The 10,870-nt window shown below is 37.5% G+C and overlaps 1 non-coding gene across 1 annotated transcript; it reads left to right on the top strand.

The window, feature by feature from the left end:
- The first annotated feature begins 532 nt into the window (after window positions 1-532).
- Window positions 533-639, top strand: LOC119525507. Its single transcript, XR_005214979.1, has one exon. It is a non-coding gene; the product is annotated as a U6 spliceosomal RNA (small nuclear RNA).
- Window positions 640-10,870: the final 10,231 nt, after the last annotated feature.

Here is a 10,870-nt window from a genome sequence, read left to right as displayed (position 1 = left end):
ATTAATGTCAGAAAAGTATCAGTTCTCTCCAATTTGATATACAGAGTCAATCAAAATCTCAAGAGAAGTTTTCATGGAACTTGAAGATACAGTGAAGGGCCACACACAGCCAAGATCATCCTGAAAATGGTAAAGAAGTTCCTTGCCAGATTCTGGCTCAGTCCTTCTGTGTCTCACTCTTGCTTCTCTTTGCACCTGAGAAGCTGGCAGAGTAGGAGCCCAAGTCAGTGCTGTTTGTAAGTCTGGGGAACACTGTCATCACCCATTGCATAAGCAGTTTTCAGAAAACTTGTAACTGGTCAAAATATTTCAGATACTTGGAGAATAGTGCCATGACATCCACATATGAGATAGGAAACCCTACTTTATCGAGGGCAAAGTTGCATGGAAAAGCATAACATTCCTGTGAGTCACACTTCACAGCAGGTTACCAAAGAAAACATTGCTACATTTGATTATATACTATGTATGGATGAAAGCAATCTGAGAGATTTGAATAGAGAAGATAACCAAGTTAAAAACTGCAAAGTTAGCGCTTGCTTCAGCAGTACATACACTAAAATTGGAATGATACAGAGAAGATTAGCATGGCCCCTGTGCAAGGATGACATGCAAATTTGTGAAGCATTCCATATTTTTATATCTATCTAATGCATAAGAATAACTACTACATTGACCTCTCTACTCTATTTGAGATCTCTCAGCCACTGAAGCTTTATTTTGTTTCACACCTTTTCCACCTTTTGGTCAAAGCCATGTTCTTTTTTTTTTTTTAATTTATTATTTTATTTTATTTTAAATCTTCATTTTATTGAGATATATTCACATACCACGCAGTCATACAAAACAAATCGTACATTCGATTTTTCACAGTACCATTCCATAGTTGTACATTCATCACCTAAATCAATCCCTGACACCCTCATTACCACACACAAAAATAACAAGAATAATAATTAGAGTGAAAAAGAGCAACTAAAGTAAAAAAGAACACTGGGTGCCCTTGTTTGTTTGTTTGTTTGTTTGTTTCCTTCTCCCTTTCCACTCATCCATCCACAAACTAGACAAACGGGAGTGTGATCCCTATGGCCCCCCCAATCCCACTGTCCCCCCTCATAAGCCACATTTTTATACAATTGTCTTCAAGATTTATGGGTTCTGGGTTGCAGTTTGATAGTTTCAGGTATCCACCACCAGCTACCCCAATTCATTAGAACCTAAAAAGGGTTGTCTATATTGTGCATAAGAGTGCCCACCAGAGTGACCTCTCGGCTCCTTTTGGAATCTCTCTGCCAATGAAGTTTATTTCATTTCCTTTCACATCCCTCTTTTGGTCAAGAAGATGTTCTCCATCCCACAATGCCGGGTCTACATTCCTCCCCGGGAGTCATATTCCACGTTGCCAGGGAGATTCACTACCCTCGGTGTCTGATCCCACATAGGGGGGAGGGCAGTGATTTCACCTTTCAAGTTGGCTTAGCTAGAGAGAGAGGGCCACATCTGAGCAACAAAGAGGCATTCGGGAGGAGGGTCTTAGGCACAAATATAGGGAGGCCTAGCCTCTCCTTTGTAGCAACCGTCTTCCCAAGGGTAAATCCTGTGGTAGAGGGCTCAACCCATCAAACCACCAGTCCCCTATGTCTGTGGTCATGTTAGCAACCATGGAGGTGGGGTAGGCGAATACCCCTGCATTCCCCACAGGCTCCTCAAGGAGGCTCTGCATATTTTTTTCCTTGTTTTTTTTTTAATTTTTTTTTAAATCAACTGTATGAAAAATAAAAAAATTTAAAAAAAAATAAAAAAAAACATACAATAAAAGAACATTTCAAAGAGACCATAACAAGGGAGTAAGAAAAAGACAACTAACCTAAGATAACTGCTTAACTTCCAACATGTTCCTACTTTACCCCAAGAAAGTTACATAATATAGCAACATTTCTGTGAACTTGTTCCTACTATATCCATCAGAAATTAACAGACCATAGTCATTCCTGGGCATCCCCAGAACGTTAAATAGCTTATCTGTTCTTCTTGGATTATTGTTCCCGCTTCCTTAATTGCTCTCTATTGCTAGTTCCCCTACATTCTACATTATAGACCATTTGTTTGACATTTTTCAAAGTTCACATTAGTGGTAGCATATAATATTTCTCTTTTTGTGCCTGGCTTATTTCTCTCAGCATTATGTCTTCAAGGTTCATCCATGTTGTCATATGTTTCACGAGATCGTTCCTTCTTACTGCCGTGTAGTATTCCATCGTGTGTATATACCACATTTTATTTATCCACTCATCTGTTGAAGGACATTTGGGTTGTTTCCATCTCTTGGCAATTGTGAATAATGCTGCTATGAACACTGGCGTGCAGATATCTGCTCGTGTCACTGCTTTCCGATCTTCCGGGTATATACCGAGAAGTGCGATCGCTGGATCGAATGGTAACTCTATATCTAGTTTTCTAAGGAACTGCCAGACTGACTTCCAGAGTGGCTGAATCATTATACAGTCCCACCAACAGTGAATGAGAGTTCCAATTTCTCCACATCCCCTCCAGCATTTGCAGTTTCCTGTTTGTTTAATGGCAGCCATTCTAATCGGTGTGAGATGGTATCTCATTGTGGTCTTAATTTGCATCTCTCTAACAGCTAGTGAAGCTGAACATTTTTTCATGTGTTTCTTGGCCATTTGTATTTCCTCTTCAGAGAACTGTCTTTTCATATCTTTTGCCCATTTTAAAATTGGGCTGTCTGTACTATTGTTATTGAGTTATAGGATTTCTTTATATATGCAAGATATCAGTCTTTTGTCAGATACATGGTTTCCAAAAATTTTTTCCCATTGAGTTGGCTGCCTCTTTACCTTTTTGAGAAATTCTTTTGAGGTACAGAAACTTCTAAGCTTGAGGAGTTCCCATTTATCTATTTTTTCTTTTGTTGCTTGTGCTTTGGGTGGAAAGTCTAGGAAGTGGCCGCCTAACACAAGGTCTTGAAGATGTTTTCCTACATTATCTTCTAGGAGTTTTATGGTACTTTCTTTTATATTGAGATCTTTGGTCCATTTTGAGTTAATTTTTGTGTAGGGGGTGAGGTAGGGGTCCTCTTTCATTCTTTTGGATATGGATATCGAACTCTCCCAGCCCCATTTGTTGAAAAGACCATTATGGCTCAGTTCAGTGACTTTGGGGGCCTTATCAAAGATCAGTCGGCCATAGATCTGAGGGTCTATCTCTGAATTCTCAATTCAATTCCATTGATCTATATGTCTATCTTTGTGCCAGTACCATGCTGTTTTGGCAACTGTGGCTTTATAATAAGCTTCAAAGTCAGGGAGTGTAAGTCCTCCCACTTCGTTTTTCTTTTTTAGAGTGTCTTTAGCAATTCGAGGCATCTTCCCTTTCCAAATAAATTTGATAACTAGCTTTTCCAAGTCTGCAAAGTAGGTTGTTGGAATTTTGATTGTGATTGCATTGAATCTGTAGTTGAGTTTGGGTAGAATTGACATCTTAATGACATTTAGCTTTCCTATCCATGAACATGGAATATTTTTCCATCTTTTAAGGTCCGCTTCTATTTCTTTTAATAGAGTTATGTAGTTTTCTTTGTATAGGTCTTTTACAACTTTGGTTAAATTTATTGCCATGTTCTTTTAATGCAGTCTTGTGGGTACAGACTTATTGTAGGTGAGACTTTTTGATTAGATTTCCATGGAGATGTGACCCTGCCCATTCAATGTGGCTCTTAATTAGTTTACTGGAGTTCTTAGATCTCAAAGCCAACACAAACCCAGACATTTGGAGATGCAGCTAAGAGAGACATTTTGGAGACAGTCATTGAAACCAGAACCAGGGGAGAAGCCAAGAAATGAAATCCAGAGTTTGCCCAGGAGAAGCTAAGAGATGACCCCCAGGCACCCAGAGAGAAATGCTCTGGGAGAAACAAGCAAGGATGAACAGGAGCTGAGAGAGAGAAGCTAAGAATGAAGCCCAGAGACATTTTGGAAAAAGTAATGAAATTAAGAAGTGAGCCCCAGCAGAATCCAGCCATGTGCCTTCCTATGTGACATAGGAACCCCAGATGCCATTAGCCTTTCTTCAGAGAAGGTGTCATCTTCTTGATGCCTCAATCAGGACATTTTCATGACCTTAGAACTGTAAATTTGTTAACTAATAAAACCCCATTACAAAAGCCAAAAAAAAAACCTGCAAAATTAAAATTGAGCTACTTGGGAGCTATGATCCACAAATACAACTTATTATTGAAGATCTCTATTATGGGAATGACTCCAAATTTGAGACTGTACCAGCAGTGTGTTAGGCACTGCAAAGCATTTTTGGAAAAGTCATAATGAGGCTGCATCCATTCACTGCTGAAGGCCAACAATGATTAACATCTTTACAGTGATGTCCCAGGTTTCTCAATCAATGTGTTAAAGTGCAATGTTTTATAACTCAAGGCCTCAACTGTTTTTTCAAATGACCTACTGTATCTTATCTCAAAAAGAATCATAGATGGAAATCAGTGTTGTGTTTGGCAGAAGAATTAATAAAAATCTTTGAGTCAGACAGTTTATGGGGTGTATTAAATGTTCTTAAACAGATTGGACCTCTTATCTTGCCCCAATTACAAAAATAGTGGAACCAACAAATAATAGGACCACAAAATTTAATGTTTTGTGTGTATTTTGTAACACAATAATTTCTTTCCAGTGTTTAACTTTAATGTACTAATCCAATGATAGTTTGCATTCTAATGTGCTTAATTATGATCTTCTGATCCCATTGAGACTTTAAATAATCTACCTCTTCAGTAAATTGATAAGGATAACTTGATGGACAAATGTCCTCTATTCACTTGCACTACCTTTTATCTTTTCACCTCAGGGCATTTTATTGAATTACATATCCTTAGTCATAGGTGTTCCCAATCCTGACTGGAAATATTCTAATTCACACACATTTAAGTTGCACACATGTATGATAAAAGGATAGGAAAGAGGGAATGATTTAGGGAATTAATCTTTAGCACCTCCAATTATTCTTAATTTTTGTGTTTATCTAGTTTATTTCATAAGGAAGTCAGCTTTTTTGCTCCCATTTGGACTACTTTGTCTTTGAAAATTTTATTATATCCAGAAAGATCACTAAATGCTGTTTTACCTTATGCTCACCTTGACAATCAGTTCTGTTTTTATATGCACATATAACCCAAATGTCAAATATATATTGGCTTAGATGAGAAAAAATATTTTAAAAAGCTAGAGAAAGACTTCTATTATGTAAAAGTCTTTACATGATGATATATTACATTTTCTTTTATCAGTGTTTCATTTACAGGAGAATATAAATAATTTCTGTGTACATGCCAGTTTGGATATATTATGTCCCCCAAAAATGCCATGTTCTTTGATGCAATCTTGTGGGGGTAGATGTATTAGTGTTGATTAGATTGGAATCCTTTGATTGAGTGTTTCCATGGAGATGTGACTCAATCAACTGTGAATGAAGCCTTTGATTGGATAATTTCCATGGAGATGTTTCCCCACCCATTCAGGGTGGGTGTTAATTGGATCGCTGGAGTCCTATAAAGGAGTTCACAGACAGAAGGACCTCAGAGTAATTGAGAGTGACATTTTGAAAACTAGCTGAGCTAAGAGAGGACAAAACACCCCAAGAGCAACAATTTGGAGAACACCATTTTGAAACACAATCTGGGAACAGGTGGACACCGGCTACATGTCTTCCAAGCTAACAGAGGTTTTCTGGACACCAATGGCCATTCTTCAGTGAAAGTACCTGGTTGTTGATGTTTTACCTTGGACACTTTATGGCCTTAAGACTGTAACTTTGGAAAAAAAAAAAAAAAGACTGTAACTTTGTAACCAAATAAACCCCCTTTATAAAAGCAAATCCATTTCTGGAGTTTTGCATAACAGCAGCATTAGCAAACTGAAACAGTGTACTTTGAGAAAACTGTAATCTCAGATTCATTTGGATATATATCAGAAAAGAATGTTTTCAAAATAAACTGGAGAGTATAAATTTACAATTAAGATTTTTGAAAAGAAGCTCCCTTGCCCTTCCAGATAGAGGACTTGTATTCATTATATTTATGCTGGCTATGTGGTACTGGCACAGGATTGACACAGGATGGGTCAACAGAATAGGATTTATCTGTTTGGCTTCCTGTTGGTGAGGTTTGAGGGTTGTGTTTTGGGGAATGAAGAATGAACTCCAAGGACTTCCTTGTCATTGGGGTGATAGCAACATAACAATCTATTGCTTCCTCTAAGTTAGATTGCATGTAAAATCCATATTGGCCCTGTTTTTCACTTCTAAGTTGCATAAATTTTAACCTAAATGTGGGGTGCATCTTACAATGATACCTACATTATATGGGTTAGTGCTTATTTTTAGCCCAATGTAGACAAAGTTTAGAATTTTATTTAGACTCTATATGCGTGCTCATTCATTCATCCATCACCCACCCATCTAGCCACCCATTCATCTTTCCATCCACCCATCTTCTTATCCACCCACACAAACATCCATTTTTCTATCTGTATGTTTAGGGAAAAGGGCTTGCATGGTCTATTAGTTACCTATTGGTGCATAACAAACCACCCCCAAAATTAGGGGCTTACAGAAACTGAGAGAAACTACTTGCAATTTACAATTAATTGTAAATTTATACTCTCCAGTTTATTTTGAAAACATTCTTTTCTGATATATATCCAAATGAATCTGAGATTATAGTTTTCTCAAAGTACACTGTTCCACTTTGCCAATGCTGCCATTATTGCAATCCTCAAACCTCACCAACAGACACATCTCTGACAAAGGAGTTGTATCTGAAATATACAAAAATTTTTGAAGGTTAATAAGAAAACAAACAGCCCAATTAAAAATGGACAGAAGAGCTGGACAGACCCCTTACCAGGGAAGATATACAGATGGCAAATAAGCATATGAAAAGATGCTCAACATCATATATCATTAGAGAATTGCAAGTTTAAAAAACAGGATACCTCTACTCATCTATTAGAATGGCTAAAATTCAAAACATCAACAATACCCAATGCTGGTGAGGATGGGAGCAAAAGTAACTTTTTCATTGCTGCTGGGAATGCAAAATTGTACAGGCATTTTGGAAGAAAATGTCTGGCAGTTTCTTACAAAACTAAATGTAGACTTACCATAGGCTCCAGAAGTTGCACTCCTAAGTATTTACCCTAAAGAGATAAAAATCTAGATTTACACAAAAGCCTACACATGAAAGTTTATGGCAGCTTTATTCATAATTTCCAAAAATGGGAAGAAACCAAGATGTCCTTCCATAAGTGAATGGCCCTTGTATATCCTTGCAATGGAATATTATTCAGTGATTTTAAAAAATGAGCTAGCAAGTCACAGAAAGACATGGAGGAATTATAAATGCATATTGATAAGTGAAAGGAGCCAGTGTGAAAAGTCTGCATACTTCATGATTCCAACTATAAGACAGTCTGGAAAAGGCAAAAACTATACGGACAATCAAAAGATCAGTGTTGACAAGAGTTAAGGGGTGGAGGATGGGTGAAGAGATGGGGCACAGGGCATTTTGAGGTCAGTACAACTATCCTGTATGATATTGCAATGGTGGATACCTGACATTATGCATTTGTCAAAGCCCAATAGTGAACACTAATATAAACTATGGACTTTAATTAATATCAATGCATCAATATTGGTTCATCAATTGTAACAAATATACCACACTAATGCAAGATAATAGGGAGAACTATATTTGTATGGAGATATATGGAAACTCTGTACTCTTTTGTAAATTTTTCTGTAAACCTAAAACCACTCTAAGAATAAAGTTTATTATTTAAAAAAAAAATAAACTTAGCAGCTTAAAACAACTGTTTTATTTGCTCACAATTCTCCAAGTGGGCTGGGCAGAGCTTGGTAGGGATGGTGTACTCAGCAACACAGGCTGGGGCAGCACTTCTGGGGATGGTGGAATTTCTATGACCCCCTCCCCCTTATGCTTTATATCCTGCAGATCTTCTCTGTCCACTTGTCCTCTCCAACAGGATGGCTACACTTCTTCACACTCAGAAGTCCAAGAGGGTGAAAGTAGAAGCTTCTAAAGCCTGAACACCAGACACTGTAACTTCTGTTAAAGCAAGTTACAGTTCATGTATCCAACAAATATTGCTTGCAGACCTACTGTGTGTTAGGCACTGTTCTGGATTCTGGAGGTAAGAAATAAACCAAACAGTCAAATTCCCTACCCCCCATGAATCTTATTTCTTGGGTCCTGCAACTTACAGTAAATAGAGATTCCATCCACTCACATGTGAAACAAGTCTCTACTTTTGATTTCTTGTGGGTGACTTTTCTCCCCACCCACAATACATACAGCTTTTTTACACCCACTTTATCAAAAAGGGTTACTTCAGGTTCTGGACAGGGTCTTCAATTCTCTTTTCCCTACCTTCCCCAGATCTGAGCCACAACTCCATCCCTAAAAAGTAAACAAAATCCCATCTCTTTGCCCCATAGAGTCCACTATTGGGAACAACCTCTCAGTCCATTGCAGCAACAGTCACTCTAGCTTTAATATTTCTTTCTTTTGGCATCTAGGTTTCTTCCTTCTTTCAAGCTGGTCTATATTTTACAATTTTTTTAATTCCAAAAATTTACAAACACTCTATATGCACCAAGAAGCAACTCTCCCTTCTCCCCTCTCTACATTCCCTGGTAAACTCTAATCTACTTTCTGCCTCTAAGAATTTGCTATTTCTAGATATTTCATATAAGTAGAATCATACACTATTTGTCCTTTCATGGTCAGCTTCTTTCACTCAGCATAATGTTTTCAAGGTTCTTTGTTCCCTTTTATGGCCAAATGCTATTCCATTGTGTGGACAGACCATATTTTGTGTATCCATTTATCTATTGATGGATCCTTGGGTAGCTTCCAACTTTTAGCAACTGTGAACAATGTCGCTATGAACATCAGTGTACAAGTATCTTCTTGAGTCCCTGTCTTCATTTTCTTTGGTTATATACCTGGGAGTGGAATTACTGGGTGTACTGATTTAAATCTATTATTCAGAAATAATAAGAAAAAGCCTGTGTTCTTTTAATCCAATCTTGTGGGGACAGACCTGTTGTGGGTGGGAACTTTTGATTAGGTTGTTTCCATGGAGATGTGACCCCGCCCATTCAAGGTGGGTCTTAATCCCCTTGCTGGAGTCCTCTATGAGAGAATAAAAGGCAGAGACATTTTGGAGAGAGCAGAGAGAAGCTAAGAGAGACAGAAACTCCCTGGGAGAGACAAGCAAGGACCCACAGGAGTTGAGACAGAAGCCTAGAGACATTTGGGGAAAGCCATTGTAAAACCAGAACCCAGGAGAAAAAGGACCAGTAGACATCATCATGTGCCTTCCCATGTGACAGAGGAACCCCAGAAGCCATTAGACTTTTCTCAGAGAAGTTATCTACATCTTGATGCCTTAATTTGGACATTTTCATGGCCTTAAAACTAAATTTGTGAACTAATAAACCCCCATTGTAAAAGTCAATCCATTTCTGGTATATTGCATTCTGGCAGCTTTAGCAAACAATAACTCTGGGTCATATGGTAATTCTGTGTTTTACTTTTTGAGGGACTTTGCTTTTCACAGTGGCTGCACCATTTCACATTCTCACAAGCCATGTGTAAGGATTCTAATTTCTCTACATCTTTGTCAATACTTGTTATTTGTCTTTTTTTTTAATAACAGCAATCCTTTGGGGGTGGAAAATACCTTTATTATACTTTATACAGGATCTCTATATTTTTGTAATAAAAGCTGGACCCATTTGTGTCCATTGAAGACTCTCATCATTGGTGGAGTTCCCAGGAAACAAGGAAGCAGGATGGGACAGAGGGGGAGTTCAATGTAATGCAGTTGCAACAAATGTCTCAGCAGGAGTTATGAAGCAGGGGTGGTACCTCAGAATTGTCCTCATTTCTTTACCCAAATTTGGCCAAACTCCAAATGTCTTCAACACTTTAGGTTTTTGTAGATTGAAGACAGGAACTCACAGGTTCTTCCCACTTTCCACCATCTCTCTCTTGAAGGAATGAACAGCAAATCCTTTTTTCTCCTTATAACATTAATTTGTTAGTTTACTTATATATACATATTTGGAATCCCTTACTAGATCCAACACATTAATTTAAAAACATTATTATTCATCTCACATTTTGTAGAAACAAGTGTATTCAAAATCTTCATATGAATTTTTTTAAGTAGACAAGCTGTGGGTTTACAGAAAAATCATGCATAAGACACAGGATTCCCATATACCACCTTATTATTAACACCTTGCATTACAATTGTGTGGTAATGGTACCTGTGTTACAATTGATGAAAGCACATTTTTATAATGAAATGTTAACTATAGTCCATTGTTTAATGTAGGGTTCACTGTGTTGTACAGTCCATGGGCTATTTTTTTTAATTTTTGTTCTAGTAACATATATACAAACTAAAATTTTCCCCTTTAAACACATTCAAATATATCACGTGCTGTTAATTGTGTTCACAAGGTTGTGCTACAATCACCATCATCCATTATCAAAATTGTTTCATCATGCCAAATAGAAACCTTTTACATTGTTAGCATTAATTCCTCATTCCCTACCCCCAACCCAGACCCTGGTAACCTATATTTTAGATTCTAGGCTATGAGTGTACTTGTTCTAATTATTTCATATCAGTGAGATCATACCATATTTGTCCTTCACTCAGCTGATGGCTTCAATGTTCATCCATGTTGTCGTGTGTATCAGAATTTCATTCCTTTATATGGCTGAATAATAGTCCATTGTGTATAT

The sequence above is a fragment of the Choloepus didactylus genome (assembly GCF_015220235.1).
Source record: "Choloepus didactylus isolate mChoDid1 chromosome 25 unlocalized genomic scaffold, mChoDid1.pri SUPER_25_unloc1, whole genome shotgun sequence".
In the NCBI taxonomy this organism is placed as follows: domain Eukaryota; kingdom Metazoa; phylum Chordata; class Mammalia; order Pilosa; family Megalonychidae; genus Choloepus; species Choloepus didactylus.
This window is presented reverse-complemented; position numbering and strand designations above follow the sequence as displayed.